The sequence below is a fragment of the Notothenia coriiceps genome, unplaced genomic scaffold (genome assembly GCF_000735185.1).
Source record: "Notothenia coriiceps isolate Sejong01 unplaced genomic scaffold, NC01 NC01_scaffold00001569, whole genome shotgun sequence".
Lineage (NCBI taxonomy): Eukaryota > Metazoa > Chordata > Actinopteri > Perciformes > Nototheniidae > Notothenia > Notothenia coriiceps.
This window is the reverse complement of record NW_011334270.1, coordinates 7,315-12,963: the sequence shown is the minus strand read 5'-3', so window position 1 is coordinate 12,963 and position 5,649 is coordinate 7,315. Positions and strand designations below refer to the sequence as shown.

The following is a 5,649-nucleotide window of genomic DNA, read 5'->3' as shown; positions in this document are numbered from 1 at the left end:
TAAGGTGCTTTATTTATTTTAGAATCGTGTGAAAAACAAGGACCGGCATAAAGATATCTTGCTCATTGATCTAATGGTAAATATTGTCAAAACTCAAAATCTTTACTCGATTTAACTCGTTATATTAAGATGTTATCTACACACATATATATCTGCCTACTTAGTTAGCAAAAAGCTGATTTTGTCGCACACTTTTAATGTCGTGAAACTTAAAATATTCAGTTTTTGTCTGTATATTATTTTGTGTGTGTGTTGCAATGGATTTTAGAGCACACATTAAAGGTTACTGTCAAACTGGATGGATCTGCTAATGCTTTATTCAACAAATTAATTGACTTATTAACCAGCTTATTCGTCATAAATGTGAAAAATAACCACAATAAGTTGTGAGCATCCGATGTGATAGCTTGTTTTGCCTGAGCCAAAGTAAAACAACTCAAATATACATGTCACTAGACACTTTTGTCGAAAGCAACTTGACCACATTCAATACTGTGATCGATCCCCACAGGAGGCATTTGGGTTGAACTTTCTTATTCCCTTCGGATCCGCTGAGCCACAGCCTCCCTAATATAATACCAGGAGTGGGGTTCGAACCCACGAGGGCTGATGCCCATTGGATCTTAAGTCCAACGCCTTAACCACTCGGCCATCCTGGTGACATTTGCTATGCTATATATACTTTAAAACGACATAAACCAAATACGTAAAGTTAACATTTGAGATGATTTTCTGTCAAAGATGTCTGCAGACCTTGTTCCAGCACAAGTGGACTGTGTTTTATTTTAGGATTTCACTTGTACTTTGAAAGAACACACTGTGACAAATGACAACGGAGTTCAGACCTTAAAGGGAAGCTTCTTCTCACAAACAGTCGGATCCTCAGCCCGTTTTTAGAAAGCCTCCCCAACAAACAGTGCATCCAGCAGCAAGTTTCCAGCAAACAAAAGGAGACAGAGGCGGTGTGTGTGATTTATTAAAGCCTGAATCACTGGCAGTGAGCAACACATGAAGGAATGCTGCCAGACGCTGCTCTCGCCTCTCAGAGAAGAAACCCTTGTTCCTCTGTAGATAAAACACACTGGCCATCTCCTCAGTGGTGGATGTAACAAAGTACATGTATGAAGTACTGACCCTACATACAAAGCAAAGGAACATGTACTTCACTTGAGTATTCCCATTTTTTGAGGTTATAAAAATGTAATGCTTGGTTATCAGTTAAACTACGGTAGCTAGAAAATAATTAGAATACGATCAACTGAACTTTGACTTGTGACTGAGTATTTTTACTGTGAGGTAATAGTACCTTTCACTGTGAAGTATTAGTACGTTTACCGATGTTAAGGATCTGAATACTTCCTCCTCCACTGCCAGATGTTTCAGGGCTGATCCACTGATTTTATAGGTATATTTTAAACTTAACCCTTTACTGTCTCTGAGAGAGCTGCAGTTGGACGTGCAGATTAGTGTTCTGTGAAAGGAAACGGGAAGCAGATTGTACACATCTGTATAATCTAGGACATGCTTACACTACAGTCATGACGCACCGATGATTTCATATCCATGACAGTGACTAAAAGCTGCTGTGTGGCAAACATTACTACTGTACATGTTTCAGCTGGCTCCCCCTTATATAAGATACTGCTTTCATGATAAAGGCACACACCTGTTCCCCGCTGCTTTCCTGCGTGTACTTTTCTGATTTACTATAGTATGGTAATTAAGTGAAATGTTGAGGTTTGTACTTTACTTGAGTATTTCTACGTTATGCTACTTTGTACTTCTACTCCCCTAAAAGTCAGAGGTAAATTGTGTACTTTTACTCCATGTATTTAATACCTTTAGTTACTTCACAGATGTGGATGAATGATGTGAAAAATAATCAAATGTTAAATCAGACTTTAGTTCCACCTGGAGTAAATTCACAAGCTACCCTGCAGTATACAAAGTCATTACAACTAGCTGCACCTTTACCAGCTTTGAGAACACCAATCTGCACAATGACTACTTCAACTATGTGTTGACGCTAATACTTTTGTACTTTTACTTGAGTACCATTTTGAATGAGGACTTTTACAGAGTATTCCTACAGTCTGGTACTTCTACTTTCTTTCAAGTACAAGTTCTGAGTACTTGTCCCAGCTCTGCAGCTTTGCAAGCACAGACTGGTCCTGCATTAAATGGGGTTTGAAGTCTGCAGCATGTTATCAAGTTACTAATGCACTGTAGTCCAATAACACAGTGCTTTCAGCCTCACATCACAGTTTGATCCAGGTGCAAACAGCTCCACACACATACATCTATTCCTCACTACAGCTGTGTTTTATGTCAAAGCCAGGCTTAAATCAATACCTCGATATTGGATCAATGGGAGTGAACAGTTCTTCTTCCTCCCCCCTCCTCACCTCTTCCTCTCCTCAGTTCATTCTTCACTATTCGGTTCTTTCTTCAGCTGGCAGAGAGTTGAGTAAAGTTTGCAGAAGACGCCGCATGTCCTCAAGTTTCCACAAAAACCCTTCCCTCCTTCCTTCCTTCAGTCTGAGAGTCCACACTCTCAATAATGAAATACGACCAAAGTAAAGTCAGACACAACACCTGGGGGAAACTTCCGGTGTGACCTGTCAAAATAAAACACACAACAGCAGAACCTGTGGAAGCTTTTTCAGGATCAGAATTCCCTTATTCGTCCCTCAAAGGGAACATATACGTTGTTACAGCAAAGTATGGTGAAGAAACTAGAACACTATTATATAAAAAAGCATGCGTATTTAAAATACAAATGATACAATTTACACAAGTACACATTCAAGTATGTAGTCCTTAGGTAAAAAGCATTGTAACTACACATAATAATACAACCCTTGAATCTTGAATCTTGAATAGCAGTAGCATTTATACAATAAAATGAGTGTAGCACTGTAGAGTGAAGTGTGGCATGTAAAATTAGTAAAATCGTTATAGCACATAAAGAGTCTTGTTACAGTAATGGGTGGACTAACTAGGGCCAGTTGTAATAAAAACATATTGCACATAAGTGTTGTTTTAAAGTGGTGTCATAGTCTTTGTTCTTGTTTTTAAATGCGTAGTCACTAAGCTATTTCAGTTTGTTGTATGGATACTCTGTCAGTGGTGTAATGTAACTACTGAAAGTAATTTTACTCAAGTACTGCATCTGCCTGGCTATTCACTTGTCATACCAACACTGCACATATTTTATTCTATTTTATATGTATGGGTACATCTATATTTTATTTATATTTAATGAGAATTTTGTATATTTTAATGTTAGAAAATGTTTCTTTAAATAGTTTTTTTTTAATCATCATTTCGTTTTGATGGTCCTTTATACTTTTAGTTAATTGAATTTTGTGGGAAAATGCTGTACTGATTCTGCCTGTAGAAAACCTAATTTTAATCTTACAAGCAAAAAATATCATCATATGTCAATTAGAATCAGCCAAACCACTTAATAACATTGATTTTCCTATCGTGTCAGCTTTATTTTGAAGGCTGAAACGCTCAACATCCGGTAGGCTTGGTTTAATTGGTGTTAATTTGACACAGGGGAAAACGGTGATAGTCGGCATTGTACACCCTTGGTTTAACGACAGTACGCGTCTTTAATACAATCATTTGTTATCTTGTGATTGATGTCATCGTGTCGGATTTCCCTCTCTGCTGTAATCCCGGACAGATCCCCGGCCAAACGCTTTGACTGCAAGCTGAGAGGAACCGGAGGAGCCAGTTGGCACTCCGGAGCAAACCAGGAATTTCTCTCTTTGCGTAACAAGCTGTGCAGAACTGCAAAACTGCACAAAGTCAGATCAAGCAAAACGAGAACGTAAATTAGGATTCATAAAAAATCAAGGCAATGCATTAGTGGAACGTGTTGCAAGACCAGATTCAGTTTAGTTATTATGGCAATATAAATCCCAGGCTCCTCCAACAATGCAACATAAACATAAATAAGACATAAAACAATAAAAATAGAAGAAAAAATGCAAGAAAAACAGATTAAAATCCATAAAAGCTCTAATTAGGCCATGTATTAATGGGAGTTGTCTGTTGCAAGCCTATTTAGAAAAAGGCAGCATGTGAGCTCTTTTTCATTCATGGCTTATCGGCTGTCTCTCTTTGCCAGCATTTGGGATGTGACAAAAATAAAAATGTTGAGTTCTGAGAAAAAAGTCCAAACTCAACCTTTTGTTGTTGTTGTAACATCCCAAAAATGTGTTCTCGTGGCCCTAATCCTCTTCTGCACTACATATAAAAGTAACAACTTTAGTAACTCATATTTTGTGCGTGGTTGTGTTGGTTGCGTGGCGGTGGGAGAACACATAACACCAGAGATGGTCATGATGGTTTGGGTGAGGTGGTGAAAACAACTACGAATCTTATTTGTTTCTTTTGTGTTTTATAAGAAAAACACAGGTTTGCAACTGGACTGACCCAAGGAGCTTAAACATGGGCTTTAAAGGTGGGGTATGTAATTGATTTCAGAAACACTTTTTGTTATATTCCATGGAATGCTCTTAACATCCCGATAGCAATGAATATATTAAATGCTTTGACAATAAATACATAAACAAATATCATCTGTGGAAGCCGTAGTACTGTAAAAAGCACGACCAATCATTTTAGCCGGCCCGGCTAAAAATAACTGGATGGCCTACCTGCCTGTCAGCCTTCCATCTGTGCACATACTTATCTTGTGCCCTCATTGGTCATGTGCGCGTTCGTGTGTGTTGGAGGAGGGGCTCTGGAAGTAAGTGGCAGATTTTTTCCGGTTGTGTATTTTCAAATTCTACAGCACTCGAGCTGGTTTCTCCAAAATTGCATACCCCACCTTTAAATGGGTACAGACAAATCAAATGTAACCAATGAAGGCAATACAATTACATGTATATTCTAATTCGAAATGTCCTAAAAGAGAAATGTTTATAATATCAGCTTTTTGCGATACTTAGAAAGACTGTTGGCTGAAACAAGAAAAAAAAGAACACCCCTGCACTCCGCTCATAATGGTACAGTCCCTTAGTTTAAAGCCCACTGAAAGTTGTCACTTCCGGGTTGGTAGTGTGGACCCCTAACTAGCGACAGGTAAAATGTTGTCAATTAAACTCAAGCATAGTTTGAGTTGATGGATAGGTTATTTAATCCACAAAGAAAACACTTTAATCTGCAGGTTAGCATGTTAGTATACTCACATGTGGTTACTATGCTAGCATAATTAGGACTACAGAACTAGGACTACATGGCAGAATAGAGTGACTAATAACACGGCAGAGACTAGATTGTGTCTAACCAGTGTGCAAATGACTCTTTTAGGAAACTATAACCATTGTAACATTAGGTTGTTCAGGTCAATATTCCTATTAAATTGGCTATTTTCTGAAGTCAGACCTCTGAAATGTGATCTATCAAAAGAGGCAAATTAGCCATTATATCAAACCACTAGAAAGAAACAACATAAGATGATGCCTAACAAATTAAATCTATTTAAACCTGTTTTAAGTTTCATCTAGAAAGAATACATTTCAACGTTTTTATTCTAAATAATTGTAGTAACTGTAATTACGATCCACAATGTTCACCATAGACTGTTTATCATATATATATATATACACATATATATAAAGGGATGTGCAC

General features: G+C 37.7%; 1 non-coding gene across 1 annotated transcript; it reads right to left on the bottom strand.

Annotated features, from left to right (window-relative positions):
• Positions 1 to 576: 576 nt before the first annotated feature.
• Positions 577 to 659, bottom strand: trnal-uaa (transfer RNA leucine (anticodon UAA)). Its single transcript has one exon. It is a non-coding gene; the product is annotated as a tRNA-Leu (tRNA).
• Positions 660 to 5,649: the final 4,990 nt, after the last annotated feature.